At 43.0% G+C, this 25,595-nt stretch overlaps 1 protein-coding gene across 4 annotated transcripts in view; it reads right to left on the bottom strand.

Moving 5' to 3' along the window:
* Window positions 1-25,595, bottom strand: part of mdga2a (MAM domain containing glycosylphosphatidylinositol anchor 2a) — a 156,691-nt gene that overhangs the window by 129,334 nt on the left and 1,762 nt on the right. The window lies entirely within an intron of this gene.

Genomic DNA, 25,595 nt, shown 5'->3' with positions numbered 1-25,595 from the left:
CAAAACCCATGAGAATTGTGATCGTTGACAGCTGTTTCTGCTTTTCGCATTATTATTCATCCCCCGGTTCTTTTCTCTTAATTAATTTAGTTTTTGCTGATGGCTCCCTCATCACTTTTAAGCCAATAAATTGGATCGCCATTTGCAATCAAACTGTGGTTTAATCATAGCACAGTTGTGCGGTGAGTGTTGATGAAAAATCGAACAAAATGGGCAAACAGACATTGATGAGATGACAAAACGATGAAGCAAATCCCGAGAGTATCGGTGAGCGATCCCCAAAGCTAAGATGTTTACTTGTTTTAAGTGTTGAACGACAACAAATGTGCTTTTAGAATTCCAGCACTCCCAGATATAGCCGATAAGGGGAAATTATGTTCTTTTTTTTTTTTAAATCTAAATGTTTCTTTTTTCTTTGTTTACAACATAATGTTCCTAGGAGGACATACTATCCCTGCAGAGATGTGTTGCACATTTAAGATATTTTTAACTTAGTATACTTGTATATCGCCCAATTAAAGCCGTAATTAATGCAGCAGCGTTGTGCTTCCAGGACAAAGTGAAACGTAACGCGTATGACAAACAAACAGCCGGGATCAAGCTCCAAACCACCAAAGACAAAGCTTAAAGGTCAAACGTCTCTAATTGTGTTGGAAAAATGTTATTTCTGTGAAATGTGATGGCATGTTTGTGAGCTCTATGTGCTTATTGTGTTCCTCCACACATCCTCTTGCCCCCAATGTACACCCATCATGTTGCCGCAGACAATTGGAAAATGTAATTTCTTCTCGTTGAATGAATGGGTTGCAGAGCACATGAACGTCCGCTCAGGCGATGCATGTCTCTGTCCTGGAGCAAAACACACTGTCCACAAGGACATGCTAAATCAGCAGAAAGGTCAAACAATTTGCAGTAGAGAGGGAGAACTTTATAGGAACGTATGAGCAGTTCCTTTGCGGGTGTCCAGTCAGTGCTTCAGGGTACTACAGCCAATTGAAGCAATAACATTTTCACAGTAAGGAGAAATGAGATTGTTTCCTTTCATGTGAACAGCGTGCGCCTGTTTTAGTTTCCATTGCATACACGGCCCCAGCCTGAATTCTCCTTCCACTTGAACATTTTCCGATTCAGGAGAAAACCTAAGTATGCCTCCCATGCCTGGCCTCTTCCTCTCTCCTCATTGTACTGTTATAGCAACCGGAGAAACGGTCTACTTCTCAAAAAGCAAAAAAAAATCCATTTAAGCTGCTTTTTGAAACTCCAAATGGGAAGTTTCCAAGCGGTTGGCAGTAATACGGCTAAGAGTTGTTAACAAACCACCAATAAATCCCAAATAAGAAGAACCTCTCTGCTGCAGCAGTGTTGGGGGAATGCCCCTATGCTCTTGGTTCATCGCATCTGACACAAACTGGAACAAAGGATGCCATTGTTCTACCAGCAACCCTTAACACCAGGATTTAGATGCTGCATTAGTGTTTCCATCATGATGCGGTAGATGGAAGCAGGCAGGCGCGTTCGCCTGTAGTCTACACATAACTCGGGGATACAGTTGATCATTTTTCATGGCCGCTGAAAAACGGTGAAGATAGCGCTGGAGCATTACAACAGTGCCGAGGCTCATTAGCCTTTTCTTCAGTTCACCAGTTCTGATTATGTATTCTTTCATCATTTTTTTCCAGTGTGTGTGTGTGTGTGGGAGTATATGTGTTTGCAGTGAGAGTTTTGCATATGTGCGCACATGTGAAATTGAGGAGCTGAAGTGTGCTGAGACCAGGTGGATGCTAATTCGTTGTTTAGGCCGTCACGCTTCTTGTGCCTCACTGTTAAAATGGGCTTAAAGTTTTGACACCTGACCTTAATGAACACATTAGCGGTTGAAGTTTGGGTTCAGTTTCTATCCCAGCATGCAACACAAAAAAAGCTTTTTTTTCTGAGAAGCTTCAGTGTCTCTTGTTCTCAGGTAGTTGTTTTGAGTGAGCAGCCTTCCACACCCGTTAGTACAAGAATCTAATTGAAGTTTTGTTCCCCCTTCCCATAACTAACATGACATGTTGTGTGCCGGTATGATGCCCCATGCAATGAGAGGCTTATTAGACCATGAAATTGACCAATGTTACTGTGTCTTGTGAAAAAAAAAATTGAGGGAGAGAAAGGAGGAAAGAGAAAGAGAAAAACAAAGGTGTTGTTTGCTTTTCCCAAAATGAAAACATGGTCAAGAGTCCTTATTCCTACTTTTTCACTTGAACATGAACATGCATCAGTCTTGCAGTCATGCAGAACGTCTGCACCATTTACACAGCAGCAAGATGAATGGAAACAAGTGACTGCCAATCTTACAACTTTTAGTTTGATGTATCAAAAGTGGTATCCGTGATGTTGAAATGCAAAATATGTGTGATTAGATGTAATGTGCAAAAAAACATTGGCCTTGTCCGTCAATGACATTCATCGGCAGCCTTCAAACCTAAACATAACCTCCACTCTGCCAGTCTAACAGCTACACGCACAAGCACAGCAACAGTATGCAAGGCTTGTGTCAGATACACTGGCAGCCCTTTCAATCTGAACATGAGGGGGAATGTTCGGGACACACCAGCATACTACCCGACCTGAGTGGAGTAATAGACTTCCCTGGACATCTACTGCACTTTTAGGTCTAACATACTGCAGAGTAAAAAGTGCAACATTTTGGAAGTGCTTGTGTGAGGGGTATTGTAGCAAGGTAATAAAAAACAGTGTTGCTCCATGGAGTGTATAATGGGAGGGTTTGGCAGTGAGCAGAAAGGGAGGACAGCAGGGGAGAGGGAGAGCCGGTCGCTGGGGTAATTCAGCTCTGATCGCAGTGCATTGTCGTGAAGCCCGGGGAGGGAAGCCCATGCATCACACTGCAGCTAGCTGTGTCCGGAGTGCACTTCTATGATTGATCACCCTGCACCCCCCGCTTTAATTCAAAGTCAATGGCATCTATAGATACCTGTCAGAGCAGAGCAACCTGCAATGTCTCCTCACAGGGCCGGGACCCTCAGTTCTCTGAGCGAGGAGCCGCGCGAACACCAAGCAGGGCCTTCAGCAGCCCGATCGGCCCGGGAACAAAAGGAGGAGAAAGAGCAGGATCCTGGTGATCACTCATCCAGCTGTTATATTTCTGCCAGCTGTGACAGAGTGTGTAAGGTGTTCACCTGTGATTTGAGTCGAAGATTGATCGCAGCAGGTGAAACCCAATGCAAACATAAGTGAAGGAAAATTGGATTTGTTGTCCTCGCGCCACAATTTAAGATTACATTATGTTTGAACCTAAAAAGCTGTGGTTCTGAACCTGGGGGGGGTCACAAGAAATAAAATTACATATTTCACCTGTAATAGTGATATTATTTGCCTTAGAGTAGATGTTATTGATTGTGATTGTGAGTCAAGGTGTGCTTGCGTGACTTCCTGATTGAAAACAATTCATTTTGGAGTTTCACAGTGTCGTGCTTAGCCAAGCAGCTCTAGACAGTTTTGCTAGCTATCACATGGGATGGCTATGGAGCGATGGCTTCTCAGAAAAAAAGTATTCCAGCTCAAGTCTCGGGCCAACGGCCTGACATTCTGCAACACAGATTTACATGTGTAGCCAAAAAACAATGTGGAATATCGACAGTGTTATTTGTTCTGAAGCGCTTGCTCATGAAAGCGTAAAACCAGTTAAACTCCAGAGACGTTTGCAAAAGAAACACACCTGTCACATCCTTTGTCAAGTTCTTTTCTAGGAGGCGAGTGTGCACACTACAGTCTCTGCTCAAGCCCTGGCAGCTTCATATGAAGTGGCATATCTGGTGGCTCAAGTGAAAAGCCCCACACTACTGCTGAGAGTCTCATCTGTCAGGCAGCCACTACAAACTCCAAGAATTATGTCTGTCAGTGGCTGCTGAATACTCAGAACTATGACAAGCTGCAATGCAAATATTTATTCCTTTTTGGATTTACATATTAACGTGAAAAGGCCTTTTTTTCCGCACATATATTCATCAAGAACAAAAAAAACGATCACAGCTCAGCAGAGTTGAAGAGGATCTTCGTGTGTCTCCATCATAAAACCAAGAATAACGTTGCTTTGATTAAATAAGCAGGCCCAGCAGTCCCACTAGAATGTGTGAATTCTCACACGCAATGGTCTTCCTGTGTGAGTTTGGTCGCTCTCCAGTGTAATATTTAGTGCTTCATTTGTAAATTAGGAGGTCTTGGAACGCAGAGACGGTGCTGAGTCAGAGGGAGAGAAGAAGTTGGACCAGAAATCCACAAATATCCTCATTGTATCTATCAAGCCCAGAGACATCAATACCTCCACTGTTCACACTCATTTACAGTTTCATAGGTTTCAGAATTTTCAATTAACTGGGAAAAGACATTTATTTTCTTTTTTTTCCCCACAAATGTTAATGAACAATTTCTGCAGACCAGTCCTTTCAAAAGAAAACCACAGCGGCTTCACATATCTTGGAATTATAATATCAAAAAAAGCAGATGACCCTCTACAGATCAACTTTTTAAAAAAGCTCAAGTAAAGCAAAATATGGAAATCTAGATATAATTTTTCATATCCATACAGCTGGGAGAATCAATGCTATCAAAATGGTTATTCTTCCATCTATCTCTCATCCCTCTTTCTCATTTTAAATACCTAGACTTAATCATTATGCCATTCATACAGAGCTACAAAACTGCACAAAATCACCAAAAAACACCTAAATCCAAAGACAACGGTGGTGTCAGCCTGCCCCTCTTTGTATCGTGGAGGAAAAAGGGCCAAGTCGATGCACCAAGTGACCGCCTGGCCTGGCTATCATTAGAGCGTATGAGACCTTTCTTCTTGCCATTCTCAACCATCCCATCAAAAACAGGCAAATTACGTTACAACAACAGTTTTGTCAATAACTCTTTAAAATCAAGTTACACATAAAGGCACCAAATGCCTACATGTATAATCAAATATGTGGAACCCATGCATTCGCTCCTGGCTTGGCTTGAATGACTCAGTCTTCACAATCTCAAAGGGTGTCAAAGAAATAAGCGCTTTATACCTCGGTGGGCACTTTTTGTCACTTGAGCAGCTACAGTAAGCATGCAATATCCCAGCCTCTGACTACGTAAGGAAAAATATGTAATATTCATAATGAGTGTTCCCTTAACGCCCTTGAGAGTATCAACCACTTTGATCCACGTAGAAAGGGGGCAGTCTCTTACGACGTATTGACGTTAACACAAGTGCACTCAAGCAGAACTAGGAGACAGATCTGGGTGAGGGATTGATGAGACTTGAGAGGAAAGCCTTGTGCATAAATGTTAAATCAACTCCAGGCACAATGTGACACAATTCAAAACGGTGCATCGGCTATACTGCTCCAGAGACAGATTATAAGATTTTCCCTGAGCTGTCCTTCCTCTGTAACCGAGACAGATGGGACATTGTTCTTTTTGGACAAGTCTGGAAGTGTTTAGTTATTGGATTTAAAAGTTTATCTCAAGCCCTGAGTGTCTTACATATGGCAACTAATATCAAAGCCCTTTGGTATGGCTGTATCAAGAAAACCTATTCTACCAACATATGACATGTGGATAAGAGAGTTGTGAATGTGAATTTAGAAAGCTTGAGGTTCCCGAATAAAAACTATGTATTTGTCAGAATTTGGAGCCCTGTACTACTCAAGTGTACTGGAGTGTAGTGTGTACTCATATTGCTGTGTATATATGTGTATACGTACTGTTGAAGTCCTATGATTTGTTTTTGTTTTGTTTCTTTCTGTATCTGTGACGGTAATCATGGCAGATTTGTTGAAATGATGTACTGATTATGTAATGATGGGAGTCTTTGCATCATTTTGAAAATCCTAAAATAAAAAGGTTGAAAAAAAAAAAAAAAGAAACGGTTTTCATTTATTAATCAGAGCATTCACAATAACCACTCAAAATCAGCAGGGGGAGGCATGAAGAAAAAGCAGTTTACAGCGCTTTGCCGCTGTCTCTCTCTCTCACACTGTCAGTGACTGTCCCTTCGCTTTCCTGTCTGTCAGTGGGTTGGTACAATATGGTGGGGGGGGGGGGGGAACCTGATTATTCTGGGAGGATTGTGACTTTGAAAGGTTGAGAAGAACCCCCGCTTTAGTTTTCTTTGGCATTAGCGCACCCAAGACATATTTCTCACAATTTGTTTCCTCTGTTCTTCTACTGATGCTTGTACTTGTGTCGCTCTTGCCAGCCCTGATTAAAATTCCTCATTGTTTTCTTTCATTTTTCACATTAATCTAAATACCGGGGGAGAGGAAGAAAGACATACGGCGGTATTACAGATGAGATAAGTGTAAAATACCTGGCAAGTCTGCAACTTTCTATATCACAAATGACAGCAGGCCTCGCTGGGACATAAGATCACAGACATGAAATGATTCATATCCTTCAGCAGGTACATTTTATTTTTGGCTAAGAACATCCGGGCCACTTAAATCATTGAAATAAGAACAAAGAGGTGATGCTGAATTACTTGAGTGCCAATTTAGAGCCTTTGATTCATGATCATTCTATCTTAGGTGTTATTTTCAGCTCTAAGTAAAGGTGGAAAAAAATCATGTGCTTTTCTCCTGTATCCTAAACCATTAATAATACAACTGATCGATATACAGAGTCTTTAAATCAATTAAGTCTCATGTCATCCAGATGCAAAACTCTTTCACCCACTAATCTCTGCACCATTGTATCCCGCTCCACTTATAAACAGTGCCTGGTTATGGGTCATTAAAGCAGACCCTCAGGTTCCCTGCTGGCAAAAAACATATTCTGATTCGTTGTCCCTGACCTCCACTCGTGCATTCATAATGCAGGACTTTGCCCCGCAGGGCATGACAGACACCTAAAGGGCCTCTGGAAGCAAGTAGCCTGGAGCAGGGAAGATATGAATACTTACTATGAATACTCTCTCTCTCTCTCTCTTTAGGTATAAAAAGACATGTACTAGGAGTACTAGATATCCACTCACACATACACTTGGGACACCTACAGTATATGGACCTTATGTGTCTGGCTCTGTGTTGAGACAGTTATGCATCCTAGAATGTATGAGCCAGAAGCTGCACTTTGATTAGAAGCTTTTTTAGGTTTTTCTACACACTTGTAGAGTGTCTCTTTATTGATTTATTTTTTTAATTTCCTGTGTTCGGCAGTAGCGCATGACGTACTAACCCATTACAGTAATGGATGACTTTTTCAGGAACAAAAAGTGTATGGGAGTTTCTTTGACATTCCGGGTTCGGCTTCCTCATTGTCTTACCAGGAGTTAGATGGTGGGACAATCTCAGTTTGGCTCTCACCGTTCAGTGGACAGACGGAACGTGCCAGCGTTCCGGGAACGTGCCAGCTAAGAAGATGGTTAACCTCTACGAAAAGAGGAGACAATTGTTGAGAAAAGTGTTGAGAAGAATGTTGTGCATGGGGCTGTAGAGCATTCGCATTGGAGCATTGAAAAGGCCATCACATGTTATAGGCTTGAGCAAACTAAACTACGCTACACCCGCTGCAGGAGGAGCATATGTCCGTTTTGTTCATTTCACGCACAGTAAACTGTGCCCGATTGTGCCATGTCACCCCGTGGCTCTAAATCTGTGTCTGCACGTGCATATACCTGGGCATGTGCGTGGGCGGTATGTGAAGTCATGAGAGGATCCGCCGTGGAGAATCACATTTTTGGATTCACTCCATTTCACACTGTAATTGAAATAAGTGCCTTTGCCCTGATCGTCCAGCCGGAAAACACAGAGGGAGCAAATCAATGGCCAGTCGTGAAGCCTAAAGGGTCGAACGGGAGGTCTGGTGTTGTACAGTGCTAGATAAAGTTTAGAATTTCCATGCAAGGCCAAGCACCTATAGCTGCTACCAGACACATCAGATGGCGAGACAGATGTATTAATTGAACAGTGAATGAGATGGCTGAATTATCTGCCGCCTTCGGTCAAGCCCAGCAGAGAGAGAAAATGCTCAAGAATTATGCAATTTATACACAAAATTCTTGATTATCTCCAACCATCATTGCGTTAAATTGACTAATTTGGAATTAGCATTCAGGATCTCTGGTGAGCAGTAGAGGATATGAGATGAAGAGGAGTCATCACACCTGAACTCACTGACCAGCTTCTCATTAGAGACAATAATCATTTTGCACAAGTGGCGATGGCCACCAGTTCACAGGTGAACCAGTCCAATTAAAAAACACTCCAACTACCCCAAAAGGCAAGTCTTTCCCCGCAAGGCAAAACTCTGTTTCACCAATTATGCATGTGGCCAACAATGCCACATGCATATAAATGGTTTTGAAGTTTTTGGAACTGAAAGACCAACTAAGTAAAGTACCAGAAAGCTTCTGTATGCCGCTAAAATCATTGGGAAACTGAAGTGAAACTAAACCAGATAAATGAGACTTTCAAAATGAAGTTGAATGCACTGTTGGTATACAGTATATTTCATGTGCTCCAAACAAACTCTAACACGAAGCCAAAGGACTTGTAACTTTGCCACACAATTAGAGGCTTGTAACTATGTTGTCAGCAGATTACTTATTATTTCTTACACTGCAGTGGGCCATCACACAGACTTACACGCTGCGACATAAACACACAAAAGTCAACCAAAAAGATAAAAAGTAAAAGTAAAGATGTCTTCAACACAGCTGTGAACCATTCAAAGCTGCCATCATAACACCAGCACTTCCAGCAGGAGAATGTTGCAGTCAGCTAAGTTTGCAGATCATAAAGGCTTTTACGGCCTTATGCATTACAGTTTATTGCCATGCACCTAACGGAATGTGTTCCTATTTGCATGTACATTACATGTTATGCTTGAGAGCGCCCAAGCCAAACTGTTTCCTGCTCCGTACCAACGGCCCACTCCATGCCACAGGCATGACAGAGCTCCTTCAATAGTCAGCGCTTAGTCAAAGTAGGCTTTCCTGAAATGTGAAAATCAATCATGGATGACAGCTCATTTGGGCTATCTACCAGGGGGGAGGGAATAAAAGGGTAGAAATTCCAATTACACAGTCGATGACCGTTTGCTCCGTAGATATGTGTAACCTCTGCCTGGCGTTGTTGACGTTGGCGTATAATGAGCATGATGTGGGCGAAACTTATTCAGTGGAGTTAAACATCAGAAGAATGAAGCGAGCACTGCATTGTAAAGGTGCTTCCAGGGAGCCATCATGAGGGTAAGAGTCGAGAACCCAGACAGGTATTATCTTGCTGTCACGCTGCGACAGGCAAATTATCCCATAGAGCTGGTTGAACCTGGCTGCCTTTAGCTCATTAGAATAACTAGAGAACAGCATGCCATACCATCTTATACCTGTCGAAACCAATGTATAGTATAAAGTCAATTTCAGCACACAGTGCTTGAGACAAAAGTTCACCTTTAAGTGCCAGCAACAAATCAAACGATGAACTCACCGCGCTCCAGACTGACATGGAGCTTACGTGACCCATTTAACCTTTTGCCAGGCATGCTGTTCTTTGGCCCTCCTGTCACCCGTGGACGGGGCGCCACAGCAGCCTGCGACGGAGTCAAACCGCTGAAAACTAATATAATTTTGTCTGGGCAATCTAATAAGACATAAGAGCCATTTTCCCTCTTGTCTGTCTCTCCTGCCATCTTTCCATATATCCTGGCGGAGCCGCTATGATTCATATGAGATGTGGTGGCGTGTCTCAGTATGCGATGAGCGAAAGGCACCTTGGGGAATTTTATGATCCATGACGAAGCACCCAGGATCATTTTGGATGTATGCATGTGTCACTGCATATTAATAATGGCCTCTGTCTCATGAAAGCACCAGCACACCTTCAAAGGAGATAATTTAATCTTCTCCCTGCTGAGCCTCCTCTCCTCTCCACGCTTGCTAATACTTTCCATCAGAATCCCAGTCAAAGGAGCCGTTGCTTACATTGTGCACTTTGGCTTTAGGATGATAAAAAAAATATGAAGAAACAGGAAATGATAGAGGAAGTAAAGCCAACCAGGAGGAGGAAATAAGCCCCAGATTCAGCACACCGCTGAGGAAGATAAACACAGATCTGATAGAGAATCTCCTTTCTTCTCTTTACGTATGTAAATTGAGCGGTTAGTGTCATATAATGTCACCAAGGAGCTAGTTGTTGAGGAAATTGACTTTTTACCCTTCTGCGTAATATATCCACTGCTGAGAATCATGTGCAGCCACTGAAAAAAAATCCCCTCATTAAAAATTACCATCCTGTGGTGCTCTTTCTCCTTCTGTCCCTATTTTTTTGCACCGTAAGCCTGCAAACAAGCAAAAGAACAAGCCAGGGTACTCTTAAGTGAGCTCCATGTGCCCTTTATCTCGCAGAAAGATTTCATTCTCTTTAAAGAGCTGGCACCCTGCGGTGGAACCAACAAATGAGGAGAGCATTGTTGGATCCTGGACTTTGTTTATGTGACTCCATGGCGAGCATCGTCGGGCGAGAAGCTGACTCTCATTACTCAGTGACAGCACAGCATACCAAACGCTGCCAAGCTCGGTAAAACTCAACGACGACGTGTCCCTTTTAACACACAACGCTACATGATCTAATGATTGGATGTAAAAATCAAAGTTGATACGTAATAACCTTAAGTGTTTTATTGTCGTACACGGTGCGGTGGAGGCAGAGAACTGGTTAACCTCTGTTCGAGGGGAGCTGCCTCCAATGAAACCCGCCGTCAAAGACCTTCCATTATGTGAATAGATCCAACAGCGTATTCCCTGTATACCAATAAAACATGCAGAGCCCACAGCAGCCACGTATTAGCACGCATGATGACATAATGATGTTATCAATAGGGTCAGCCGATGATGCGAGTGCATTAAGAGGACTCGTAAACCTGTGAAAGAATCATTAATGGTTCATCTAGGTAGTGTTCATCCAGAGAAAAACACATCATAATACCATATACAACATGGCACACAATCGGGAATGCACATGTGTGCTGATTCCATTCAAATGCAGCAAAGGACAGTTGGCATATTAACACAAGAGCTTGATCTCTTGGTCTCAACGGGTGTTGGTTTGACTTAAATATGCTTTAAAAGCTTTGCAGGGCAACATGTGCAACAATAGCCTTTTGGTACCAGTGAGTACTAACAGCTGCTTACTGTTTCAAGTTGAGAATACGGTCCGTTCAATTTGCTTCTTTATCTTTTCTTACAGCATTTGGGGTTTTCTTCTCAAGTGATGGAGGTCTATTAAGAGGCACAGGTCCGATTCCAATTCAGCGGTAGAAGAACAAGTAAAAATAACTTCGTTATTAACGGACCACTTCAGAACACATCTATGGAAAGACGTTTTAAAGTATATTCAAGGCTTCTACTCGTGCTGATTCGGTTCTTCTACCACTGAATGGGAATATAAACTGTACATCAACTTGAGTAAGGACAACCTGTTATGAGCAAGACCACTTTAGAATGGGGAACATACTCAGAGTTAGAAATACTTCATTTAGACTTATTTGGTCACTATTACCACTTGTAATTTCACATAAGAAAAGACTATGTATTAAATGTTTTTAATGGAGAACGACTATTCTTGTGGTACTTCCACTTATAAGGCCCACAGTGGGTGAAGCATGTTATTTTTTATAGATTGTGATCTATTTTGTTTGACCTCTATTTAACTTTAACTCGATAAGTCAATTGAGAACCAATTCTCATTTACAATGAGGACCTGGCCAAGAGGCAGCGACAGAAGGAAAGTCGATACAAGACAGTGAAAACGTAGACACGGCTGCTGGTGCAATAAAACAACATCAGACAAAATGAACCAAAGAAATGTTGCTGTTGATATTGAGCAGTAAGCAGAGGTATGGAGGGGTCTTACCAATGATAGTTGTGTATCAGTGGACAAGGTGGGCTTAGCAGAGTGGGTTGAAAATGCTTTAAATCGACAAGGGAAACCAATTCTTAGTCTGACTGCGGAGAGCAGTGTATCATAATTCATATACAACAATGTCCTTACTTACCATTAATAAGCAGTAATTAGGATATTATTTTGTGGAAAACTTTTATTAAATGGCCTTGTAGTTGTAGAATTTGGTCATGCAGAAAAAGGCAATAATAATAATAAGTGCTTCATAATGACTAATAAAGAGCCAGTATTCCACTAATATGCATGCTAATAAGTGTTACGAATTACATGACAGAGGGTTTTATTACTATTGCTTCCATAAAGCTGCCAATATCAAGCCTACAACAGCGCTCTCTATTGCAGCAGAGCTTTATATGACCATGCAATTTATTACTATTACTATTGTTAGCATATTATGTCATCAGACAAGGCAGTGAGTAACTCCCACTGCTGTTCACCTTTTGGCGTTTTAATGACGTTATCATCACGGCTGCCTCCCACTTCCGCTGCAGCAAAAATAACCTCGTAACATGTACAACAAGCCACTTAATGGCGAAATAAATGAGTCAGAGGCCTTCTTCCTCTTGTGCACACTGCATGTGTGTGTGTGTGAGAGAGAGAAAGCAGGGGTGTAAAACATACAGGAACAGGAAGCAAACCCATGCAAGTGTGACCCATTCTTTCCAAGTGTGAATGAACAGCACGGTTCAGAGAGTGCTCTTTTATTCACTCGCATCCCCATAAACCGTGTTTGTGGCGATGGCGAAATCCCCTGCTGTCTTTAAGGTTCCTTTCTCTGTCGCCACACTCTCACCTCCCCTCAAGAGCGCGGAGGAGGTGAGAGGGAGAGAGCCTAAGCTGTCATCACAGTTTAGATCAGTGTCCTGCCTCCACCCCCGCTGCCTCCACACCCCGTTGCCCTCCACCCAAACCTCCAGCAGCGCATTACGCAACTTTCGAAAACAAGGTCACGGAAATATCCAGTGAGGAATCAAAGGAGATAAACAGGAGAGGAAGGGAAGGAAAGTCTTCTTCCTCCTCCCTCTCTTTCTGCCCATTGCAGTGTGTGATTCAGCGGGAGGTAAGGCCACTGGAATGAGAGAGCCTGCGGCATCTAACGCATACAGATGCCGGCAGAAACACATTTCAATCCACACAGACGGAGGCACAAACATTGACACATAAACATGTCAGACACTGGCAGCTGGAGAAATCATGATAGTTTCAACAAGACGTGGTCCGCAGCGTGTCCCTGTTTGTGCTCATATTCCGGCTGCATGCTTTGAGGTATATCACTGTGAAGACTTAATACTCACCCACGGTTAAGATCAGATTTCCTAAAAAAGGCATCCTCTTAAGAAGCCTTATTCTGACCCTCTCTTTGCATCATGCATTATTAATGAGGCTTCTAGTTAAAATAAAATAAAAACTAGCCCTAGAGATGTCTAGAGATGTCACACATTACTTCTGCATCGCACTGGGGATTAACAATAGCAACTGCAGCGAAGAAGAAAGAAGACGTGCGACTTTAAAGCAGCCGTGGTGCTTTTTAGGGAATAAATGACTATTGGAGCAGAAGATTATTGTAATGCTCAGTGAGAAATTAATCCAAAAAACAATTGTGGTAATTGTTTTATTATTTAAGTCCTTTCTCAAGTAACAGGACTAATAGTCACATTAGTAACATTAGACAGCTAACATGCTCACAAAGCCGCTATGATGCTAACCATGTTACAGCATGTTAGGACCTTAGCATTTGTCGATTAGGACAAAGGCTAAAGTGCAGCTGAGGCTAACGGGAATGGCATCAGTTTGCAGGTTTCTGTCATAAAGCAAAGTGTGAGGAAAAGTCTGTGAGATTACCAAATGTCATGGCGACCCATCCAAAATTGATTTGGTAGTTCAGTCTGAATCGAGGTGGCCGCCAGACCGACCGAGAGGCCCACATTGACATCCCTAAAAGTATTTAACTTCCAAAATATGACGATGTACCTATATAACATTGAATCGGGCAATATAACTATATATTGCTGTAATTTAAATATGGATTTCAAACTATTGGGAAGGCAGAATATCTCCGGGGTCAAGGGATTGTTTTGACTGGACAAAACAATCAATTTGAAGACATCTAACACAGCTTTGGGAAATTGTACTGCCATTTTACAGTATTTCCAGACAATCAAGACTGATATAGATTAAACAATTAATAAAATCGACAGATTGATATATACTGAAAATAAATGCGGTGGCGGAATTAGAATATAGCAACTATAAAGGCTTCACGAGCCATGCCACCACTTCACAAACACAGGAGCTCATTGCCAAAATGGATATTTGGTATGGTAATGTGACACTATACAAATCAGTTAATTGCTGATTCTTCTGTTAACGTACATGCTAATGTTGTGGTGTCAGCTTGCAGACATTGTTTTTTCCATGATGAAAGTTTGCTGTAGCCGCTCGTGATTCCCATAGAGCCAAGCCAACGTTAATTAAATTCAGACTGCAGAAAACTCAACCCTGTGCCATGCTTTAGGTACATCTCCACACATCGGGGGTAATTTAACACTCTTGACACTTTCGAGCACCTGCCCCCGAGCTGTATCCGCTCCACCAGAGAACAATCAGTTTCTCGTGGTTCTCCCAAAATAATTATCACCGAAAAATCAACAGTTATTAAGTGGGGAAAACTGTGGTGAGCAGCTGGACGTTTTTCCCTGCGACTGCCACGCCATGTGTACGGTCATGTCATTACATGTTAATGGTCTTTCCTCTGATGCTACAGAGGAGCAGAGAGGGAGAGACGGAGGCTGTGATGGAGAGAACAGGGAACCATTTGATGTTTGCCAGTTGAAAGAATAAGCCTTACTTTGGGTTGTGCTTTCCACAGAGGCATGCTGGGATTGAAAGAGCGCTTGCCCAGGGCTAAAGGGGATTTTTGGTGGGCGCCACACATCCAATTACCACGGCAGCATCACAGAAATCCACGGGGGAACACGCACACAAACAGACAGATACACAGTCACACATGCGCACGTGGGTGCCCACGCACACACACACACACATACACAACATGTAAGACACCCACCGCAGGATGCTCTCGCCGCAGAGGCGGCCCGGCCGAATGTCACTACTCGGCTTCTGCTGGATCGGCTGCTCCAGAATTCATGAATATTATCAGCATGTGTTGATAGGTGGCTTATGATATAAATATGGATAGCAATATGGAAACAGCACACAGGTTCCACCTCTTTGGGGAGGATTATTAATGCATTCAGTGAAGCTATTACTGGATTTGCATGGGCTCTTCTGATGAGCCCAGAGAACCTGAGGATCCACTAATATGTTGAGGTTTATTGGTGCATTTCAAAGCTGTTTTGAAGTCCTCTGTTCTGTGGTTTCTATCTGTTTAATATCCCAGCCAACAAACTTTAATAACTACATGGTCCCACATCAGCACACCAAACACGTAGACCCACCAAACCAAACTCATTTAAAATACAACATCCTGGAATTAATGCATTCATTTTTTTTTTTTACTTCTACCCAGGTTAATAACTTTAATATTTCCTCTCTCCTTAAAACGGGCGGCCTAAAGGCCAATGGGAAATCATACTTCACCAGACGCCAGTATGAAATCGATTTTGCGATATATTTTTAATTATACGAGATTTGTCATTTCTTTTAATAACGTGGTGAGATGGCCCGGAGCACCACTTCTCTTTTATTGAAACAGACGAATCTCTGATAGCTGCGTATCTGTAAATCACCTGTGCCACTACAGAGGAATCTACTCCACATTTGGTAAACACACCCACAATATGACAAATTCAAACCTCAAGGTGGGTATTTCAATGAATTTTGATCAAAGCTTTTGGTAAATTTCTCATCGTGAGGAACACGACGGTGGTCTCCGGTAATGTTTTAGTCACTTTGTTCAAAATCATTTGGGAAGCTACAGATCATTTTCTTCTTTCTCCTGAGTCACACCAGAATACAGCCCTAAAACATAGACGCTATATGTATGTATACAGTGAGTAAATACTGGTGTTACCATGAACTGGCACAGCAGACCTCAAACAATCAACTATAGATCGACTATTGACCTGCAGTTTTACACAATCAACCTTTCCCCCAAAATGAGCTTGGATGATAAAATGGGGAGTCTGGCTGTTCAGCACAGAGACCTTTGATTACAACCCAAGAGAGGACGTATGTAAACTCTGCTCCAACAAATATTTGAGCAACCTTTTTAAGGTAATCACACCAATGAAAGGTCAAAAAAAGGCCAAACCAGCCAATTCCTTAATATTAAGATGCCTTAACTGTGCAGACTCTTAGAGGCATTTGGTATACACCCAGAACCGAAGGAGTAATAATATTGCGTGCAAGGATAAAGGCAATATAAGGGTTCATGGAAATAAGATGGAGGGAAATGAAGAGAAAAGGGGACGGAAGGTCATCTGGAGCTGTGAATGTGGCATTTTGGGAGGCCTGCTTTAGGCTTCACTCATCTTCAGATGAAATACATCTAAGTGACATGAAAGACGGGAAAAAAGGACATGCCAAGTATGCGTCTCTCTGTTTGCACAAGTGTATATATGCGCACGAGTTTTTTGTTCTTACAGTCCGGGCACATTTAAAAAAAGTGTTACATCAATGCTTTTATATACATATATATAATTATCACACCTTTCTTGTGCTGACATTAACTCATGTGTTAACTCACTGCATCTATGACAAGATATGAAAAATTCATTACGGAAAAAGCATCAGATTTCCTACCAGATCGCATGCTGCATATAATACGATTTGCTTACGCAACAGCAATTTTTGAATTAATCAGTAATTGCACTTGTGTCAAGATGTAAAGTCTTCATTTGGTGAAGCTCAGGTTACGGGTGTCATTGTAATGATTTCATTTGTCTCTTAAAAATAAAATGTCTGAATGAAAATAAAATAAAAGTGACTGGTTGCTCAGAGCAAAAGGAATCCGTGCCACGAGTGGTGGACGGCAGCCTTTGTTGAGGCCAGGGGAGACTGAACCAAGTCAAGTGAGAGCGGAAAAAAGCGTGGGTTGAGACTTCCGCTGCTTGTGGCGAGGGAGAAGACCTCCAACAGGAAGCAAACCTCAAGCTGTGCAGACACATATAGACGGGGTCATGGGTCAGATTGGATTAATAACTGAATTCCAAAGCTTGATTTTCTAAGGCGTTGCACCCTTGAGGAAACACTGCTGAACAGCTTTTTGCCTGATTCTGGACTGTGACTGTTATCAGTGTATTGCGGCTACTTCCGTAAAGAAATTCCTATACACCTACAGTTCGCAAATATAACTCCAGGTACTATGAACTCCAAAGCTTTTGCTGCAGCAGCCTGAATGAAGACAACAAGGGAGACGGCAGACAATCAGAACTGGGCGAGAACGCCAACATCTGCATTAAATCTCGCCCTTAGATTTCTTTCCCGCTTACTGAACTCTCAGTGGAGAAGTGCTTCGCCTACTCCAGATAACTACTTACTTTGCCATAGAAAGCCATTAACTGACAGTTGAGGTTATCCCCATGGGTGTAGCAGCCTCTGGGATATACCGTGTCTGGCGGAGAGATGAAGAGAGCATGACGCTAAAGAGATTAACTATTACAATGTGAATTTCTGTTAGAAGAATAAGGTTTTTAGAGACTATTGAGGGATACACGGAAAGCCAAATAATAGAAAAAAAAAGGCTCAGCAGACAAAAGGATAACCCTTTCGAAAGGGTAGGAGGTTTAGTGAGTGTAAAGATGCACGTAATGACTGCATCACATGTTCGAAAGGCACTTTGAGGTGCGTTCTGCACGATGCGTCTCATTCAGCCGGGCTGGTGTGTGAATGCACATTGCTAAATTAATATCTCAGCAAAGTATTGCCCTAGATAGATGAAAAAGCACACACACACACACAAAAAAAGGAGTTATCATGCTTCCAAACACACGCGCGCGCACACACACACACACACACACACACACACACACACACACACACACACACACAAACTGCATGTTCATCTGTGTTGAAATTTCACAGTGCCTCTGCAGAGCCACAGCACAACTCAAGAGATTCGGTTTTCCTTTTGCCAGCAGGGGGATGAATGACTAGATGTGAGAGATGGGGGGGGGGGGGGGGGGGAATACAGCATGGATTTGTGTGTGTGTGTTTTTTTTAGTAGCATTGGTATGGGTGGCTGCCTAGGTGGAAGTTATTGATGTGACGGTAGTCTTATCCAGGGGCCAATGTGTGGCTCCCCTGCTGGCTGCCTGTTCAGCATTGGTTTTGGAGCCGGGGTCTACTGAGGGCGTCACTGTCAACACACTTACTTCGCCACTGTCCCTGCTTGTCGGAGAAGCTCAACCATTATTCGCTATGAAGTTAAGTAGGCTTCCTTCCTGCAGTTGCCTCATCGCAGTGAAATGGTGGTGATTTGTGAAGAGACACATTCAGAGCCCCCCCCCCAAACCCTCTACATGCATCCCCTCCCCTCCCCTCCTCCCCCTTTCACCGCAATCTCATCTGCTCTCGTGCACAATTGTAAGGCTGCTGCGAGGAGCTTTTGTTTCTGCAATCACTTCACATTTGTTTCAGCGATTGATTTCCTGGCATGTGAGGGGAAGGAGAGAATGAGCGAGTGGGTAGGCAGCGAAGGGAAGGGAAGGGAGGGAGGGAGGGAGGAAACAGGGAAGTCGGAGGACGTGCAATGCAAGGCTCACATACTGTCACCATGACAACAGACATCACTTCACAGGAGCAGCACTTAGGATGCCTGTGTGGGCTGAAGTGACACAGTTGAAGGTTGGCATTAGCCTCTTGTGGGTGCCAAACGTACCAATCCTTTCCTTTTCCCTTTATTTCCTCCACGGTTCTGCTAAAAGGCACACCCTGTTGCTCTTGTCAGCTACCTATTGGGATCGCTGTGTAATTTGTACTTTATGTGTGTAAATGCAGGTCCTGCCAGTTTGGTTTAACAAAGACAATTCAATTGACTGAAATGCGTCAGGGAAGACAGGAGGAGACATTCATATTCAACGAGCCCCCCTTTCATCACTTGCGTCACTTTGAAGCTGGCTAGCATGTATAATTCTCTGTGATTTGAAGTGATGCCAATCATGGAAATGGTAACTCCACATACGGAAACGCACCACAGACACTTAAAAGGATCTATTTTAGCCGCTAATCCTGCCGTTCATTAAGAATAATCTGTAACACTCTATGGAGGTATACAATTGATGCTTTTTAAATGCAAAATGTATGCATGACTCATCAATATCGAATGCATGCGTTAAATAAGAGTAGCTTAATATCAATAAATGATCAAGTTTATGCCATGATTTAACACTTTATGAATAATCACTTAACAGAATGAATTTTAACACACAGTTAAGTCTTACATTAATTAACATGTCATTAAATCAGCTATAAAGCAGGTAAAAGGACGTAAGCCTCAGTCTCTCTCAGCCCCTCTAAAAGCATAAATGTACCTCTTTCTTCTCTTTGTGCACAAATTTAAAACCTGGCTGAGCACATACAGCTGCATGCCTCGCTCTCTGCATCCAGGTCTTGTCCATCCAATCACATACAGTCATATACAGTATTTACGAGCGGGCCAGACTTTCATGCATGTGATAGGCGTGACATAATGAAAGCATGAATGCTGGAAGAAATGGAGGGTCGTGGGGCTGTGGTATCAACCAAAAAAACATCCAGTTAGTCGCATTTCTGCAACACAGCGTATATATGAGATTTTAATGAATTTATGACTTAACTGCGGGTTAATGGTTAGAAATTGAGCAGAAAATGTAAAACTGAAACACAAAGGAGAACTCCGGCTCCGCTAAGGGATTAATACTTAAGCCTCGGGTTTATACTCTATTGTTTTAATTACAATTCTAATTGTTTCACCGAAGTCTTTACCTCTGAAACTGTAACTCTCTGAGTTGGTTTTTGATCTCCCCAAACAGGCCTATCTATGCAACTAAATGTGCACTGATCGACCATGTGGTGGCGCTATCATGAGGTATTACACTTTGTTTTGACCCGTTCTTTTATCGGAGTTCCAGCCAGGTCTCTCTCCTGGTTAGTTTTTGTTTCCTGTACATTTAATCAAGTACTGTACTTCAGGTACTACTTGAGTATTTCCATTGCAGTATTGCAATCTACTTCACAATTGTACTTGTTACTCCACTACAATTATCTGACAGCTATAGCCACTAGTTAGTCTGCAAATCTAAAGGCTCCGCACACTCAAACAGGTGTTTTCAATTAGGCTGCTCAGACTAATTAGAGCTCACCAGGTGCTTTGGGAGGAGCTATGCCGGGAACAACATCATTCCACCCAACTCTGTGTACTAATAGGGATCATAACAGGGCAACTTGCCCCGCCCTAAACAACACAACAGAATCAACGAACGGGTGAGGGAGGTGTCACTCAAACTCACTTCTCTGTCCTGCGCAGAGTGCTAATTAGGGAACATAAGCAAACACACCTGTGTGGGTGGACCATGGATGGAGGCTTTAAGATAATGCATGACTTCATAAAATATGATGCATTATTATTAATGAAACTAAACAGCAGCACTTCCTCCCTTACTCTTAAGCAAACCAAACTACAAACTGAAACTAATTTGAAAAATAGGATTCATGCAGGTCAAGAGTCCAGATTCAGAATAAACTCAGTGGATGTAAATCAGCTCCTGTTGAGTACAGGCTACATGACATTATGCGTGTTCTGGCTATGAATTACAGTCTTTTGTGAGCAGCTTATGCCACTTGTTAAAAACATATTTTCTTGGTTGTCTTTTATTCATTAGGATAGTATTAATGCAGTCAAGAGCAGACAGGAAATGATGGAGAGGGTGAGATGTGTGGGATGGCAATGCTACTCACTAAATGGTGGGACTTGAACTGCCGGCTTTGCCTCAACCCCACGGCCAACAGGATGCCCTTGTTACTGACATTTCATCTTTCAAGCATTACACTGGTCTTTATGATGGTGAAACTTATCCAGTCCATCTTTAGGAAAAAACATGAGGCTACTATATTGCTGACTACAGCCAACAACAACATGATGAAAATGTTTTTTGATGCTCTAGTGTTTATTTATTATCATGAAAATGGCAACACAGATAGAAAGGGTATGGAAAGGAAGCCCAATGCAATGCCAATAAGAGTCTCATCCCAATGATTTACACCTGCCATGAGTCACACTGCTACTGCAACACTAGTATTGGCCATTTGGGCTTTTTAAAAGGTACAGTGTTTAGGATTTGGCGGCACCTAGCGGGGAGGATGCAGTTATCAACCAATTCCAATTTCTCCCGTCTGCAAAGCATGCGGGTAAAACTATGGTAAACGTGAAAACGCGAATGGCCGCATCCAGAGCCAGTGTTTGGTTTGACCATTCTGGGCTACTGTAGAAACATGGCGGCGCAACATGCCGGGCTCCGTCAGCTCATTCTACACTAAATTAAAAGTACTTATTCATATTATATTATATTTTTGCCAATAGATCCCCTTAAGTGCTACACACTGTTCCTTTAAAGCAAGATGTTGTTGCTTTAATTCATTCAGGTTGGTCCTCGTGTCTGGCAACCTGAGGATATTAACACTAACACATGAAATGAAATCACGACAGATAAAAGTCTTGCTGCTGTACAAGGTAATTCAGCAAGACCAAGGGTGACATTTAAGATTTAAATCATGTTTTTAATGCCCCAGATGATGAATGGCCGCTTCATCAGAATGTCTGAAGACAGAGGAGAAAATATCGGGTTACTACACTTAATTCCGAGTCCAGAATTGCTTTTGATTCTAAATAAACGGGGGCAGAAGGGCGGCCTAGTCGTGCACCAGGACAGGATTTAATGAATGAATGATTACGAGATCATTAGGAGCAGCTTTCTGTCCGCAGCACTGTACGGAGCGGGACAAGTAGCTCAGGGTTTGGGGATGTGGGCTTAACAGTTGAAGCAGCCAGCCAGGTTACAATAAGCTTCTTTGGTCCACGGTGGGGATTTGGCCTTGAATGATCCAGAGGTAAATTGTGTTCCTTAAATCATCCAAATCCTCACAGCAGAAGGAGGACAAGTATTACAGCTGTTCATGATGTGTGCAAAGTAGCAAAAGCTACATAATACCTTTTTCTTTTTTTTTGGAACACAAACCATCAAGAAAAATGTATTCCATTTATCACAGCTGCGCACGACTCTATCTCTGCTTTGTACTATGCATACCATAAAGCCCACTGCTCCATTTTGCCTACTGCCAAACTACACACAGCTACATCTTCCACAGTAGCTAAAGGGGAGCAGCGAGAGGGCAGGACTGCGAGTGGCATCCTTCCAGTGGAGAGTGTCCCCCTTGCAACAAAGACACAAACCTCGCATAAACCTCTCTCAGACCTCTGCTTCGCAGCTAAACAGGAAGTCACAGTGCTCAAACTAAAAGGGCACTTCACTGATGTTACACAGATGAGAATGTATGACTCAGCTCGTGAAGGTAGTTCTATCATTTCTTCGGTGGCTTTGTAAAGCCTGAGAAAATAACCCTGAGGTTGGAGATTGCAGGCAGGGAGGGTCAAATGAAATGATGCTATTGGCTGCATTATGGGTAATGTAGGATCCAGTGTTTTTTGGATGTCAACTCAAACCGTTGACCAAACATCAGGATAGCCTCTGTTGCCTCATTTTCACCACTTAAATGCCTGTACTCATTTGGTGTAGTACCCTTAAATTTGAACTTCGAGCCAACCTGACGTTCGCTTTCCAAAATTGATCACAGTGAAAAACAGCTGTTTCACCTTAATCGCATTGTATTAAGAGTGTTAAAGTAAAAGTGTGAAAGACTATCCAGTGAATACTGAGCACAGCAGGAGTGCTTCCGACTTCAAGTTAAAACATTGTCTCTGCAGTGTATATTCAGAGCCAGTCTCAGAGGACTCTGTCCTAAGAGAGCTGACATTCAGTATGATTAAGTTGGTGCTGTCTGAAGCCCCTTCTTTTCTTCTACTGCAACGAATTACTTCCTCTACGACGTACCCAGCTGTATATCCTTATTTGGCTCTGATAGAAGCGCATATACTGTAGACATCCCTCCGCTACTCTTGGGGGGGGCGGAGAGAGAGACAGGCAGAGGAGAGAGAGACGGGCAGGGAGGCATGGAGGAGAAGAGATAGAGTTATCCGTGGTCTCATTACGGTGGGAAATGTGAGGGTCCCGATCCAAGGGAATGATGAAGGACTCTGTGGAGGAGGCCTCTGAGAACCAACAAAGACGGCTTTAGTTTCACTGGCAGAATGCATTTGCATAGCTTAGAAGCCAAAGCGACTGAACCGGGGCTCATGAAAAGAAACCCCAGCAATTGCTTGGACTTCAATGCAAACGAGAGGGAGCGAGAGACAGAAAGAGAGAGACAGAGAGGGAGAAGTGGGATGGGAGAAAGAGTCGGAACTTTTTCTCTTTAGTGGAATAACACAAAACGAGATCAGGAACATGTGCACTTCCCGTGGAGGTTGTCACCAACTGACTTCGATGCAAAGAGAACATAATGAAGGCGGTACATCTCCAGATTAGGTAACCGGCTGTGAAAAAAAACATGTCCGTGCTATCAGAAGTGTCATGCTCCATTGTATTATTATTTAGGGCAGCTTGGTTGTCAGCAACATTGCAGATAATTGCCAAATTGAGGATATTTAGCAGTGTTTGTAGGTACTTCCATTTCCTACGAGCAGCCACTGGCTTATTGGAGCTCTAAAGAGCAACACAGAGATTGAGATAATAGAGCAATCTCGTGGTGGAGGCTGTTTGTGTGTGTGGTGAAAGTGATGAGAAAAGAGGGAAGAAAAAAAAAAGAGAGGAGATAAAGAGTGGAGCAGATGTACTTAAGTAGTGTCTCTTTTTCCACTCTGTGGCCTGGAGTCATGGAGGGATGACTGGCCTTCATCAATCCTCTTTAATGACTCTGGCAGCACCACTTAACGCACTAGTATGTGTTTTCTTCATTACCACATCATGATTCCACCATTTAGTCGGCCGCGATGACGTTTGTCGATGCTCGGGGATAAAAAAAAAAAAATAATCGGTGAACATTTTTTTTTACAGCAAAACTGTCCCATTCATCTGCTCTTGAGTCAATTAGGAAATCTGGGGAGGAAAGTGATAGCTGAGGCTTTGAATGCAAAAAATAAGAGATGGAATCGGGTGGTAGAAAGAAAAAGAAATGTCTGAAAAAGCTATTATTGAAATAGATTTGACTGTGAAAAAAAAGAAAGAATATATAGCACTTTAAATACCTCGATTTCAAAGATATGATCAGAGCAGCGAATTCAGGCCTTGCCCTCTATAAAGACCTGATTTGGAACTCTACCACTTCAAAGTCACTGGCACCATTATGCATTATTTTCTCACAGCCCTCGTTTCAGTCAACCACACACCCACTGCCTTTCACCTGTGGTGCACAATACTCCCATTTCACTGACCCCCCCCCTCCCATCCACCGCTCCTTCAGGTGTCAAAACCTCCGGTGAATACAATGGGAGGCAACACTGCGTGCATGCTAATGTTTGGCACTATCAATAATAAACGCTGACCTTTGACAACCTGCATAAAGATGTGCAGTGCACTTTAAACATGAGGCTTACACAGGACCTAGCCATTGGCTCCTTGCCATTTAAAGGAATGTGATGTACCAAGCTTCTCTATCTACCTCTCGATACAAGGGGGGGGGGGGGGGGGACTGTGCTCAAAAGAATTTCCAGGCTGCACAACGTGCAAAACACACAGGAACAGATACATGCTCAAATAACTCAATGTGCTACATCTCCCTGGCTCTTCTCACTGGTCCACACACACCTCTATGGCAACGCCAAATCGAGCATTATGGGATATGATTCCTTCTAATGAGCTTGCATCTTCATCCTGCACGCACACGCTGCAGCGTGGACAGCTCGCTCACACCAAGAATCCTGCAGCTTTGATCTGAGAATCATGTGATCAGTTTTGATGGTTTGGCGTCATGCCTGTCTCCCCCTGTGAATATATGTATATAAATGAGACCAATTTAGAAGATACAGATATTGAATCCAGCAAAGGCAATGATTTCTTGAGACATCAATGTTTGATGAGGTTATTGCCCTCGGGCTTAAATGGGTAACTGGAGGAATCCACTAACTCCAAACAACAACACCCACGTAGAAATCTTACTCCGCCTAATGAGTGCTTAGAGGTTTAAAGATCAGGTCAAAAAGATGTATATCTCCGCAACAGGTGTTCAAAGAAATGTGGGAATATGAGTGCACATGTATGAGCAGCCATGCAACAGCTGCCCTGACGTGTGCTGTGATTTATTATCTCATTCCCTTCCTCCGTCTCCAGCAAGAGAATAGATCAAATCCTGGCGCATCATTGGTCAGGTGCAGCAGCATGACTGCTCCTGTCATGCTCACGGTAACCTTTCATTGCTACCTCATCTGTGCGCACACAGACACCCTGGAGACAAAGATCTTTTTTAGTGCTTGGCAACGGCCTCTGAAACGCACCACCCCACGTCTCTACTTGACCTCGCGCTCTCCCCGCACAGCCTCGGCTTCGGTAAGAGCCCCCCGTCTCCACCGACAGGTCAGGGCCGCCGCGCACCTCAAGGCTTCCTCCA

Source organism: Anarrhichthys ocellatus, unplaced genomic scaffold (assembly GCF_004355925.1).
Source record: "Anarrhichthys ocellatus isolate YVR2014 unplaced genomic scaffold, GSC_Weel_1.0 scaffold34, whole genome shotgun sequence".
Classification (NCBI taxonomy): Eukaryota; Metazoa; Chordata; class Actinopteri; order Perciformes; family Anarhichadidae; genus Anarrhichthys; species Anarrhichthys ocellatus.
Note: the sequence above shows the minus strand (reverse complement) of the source record. Positions and strands in the feature narration are given on the sequence as shown.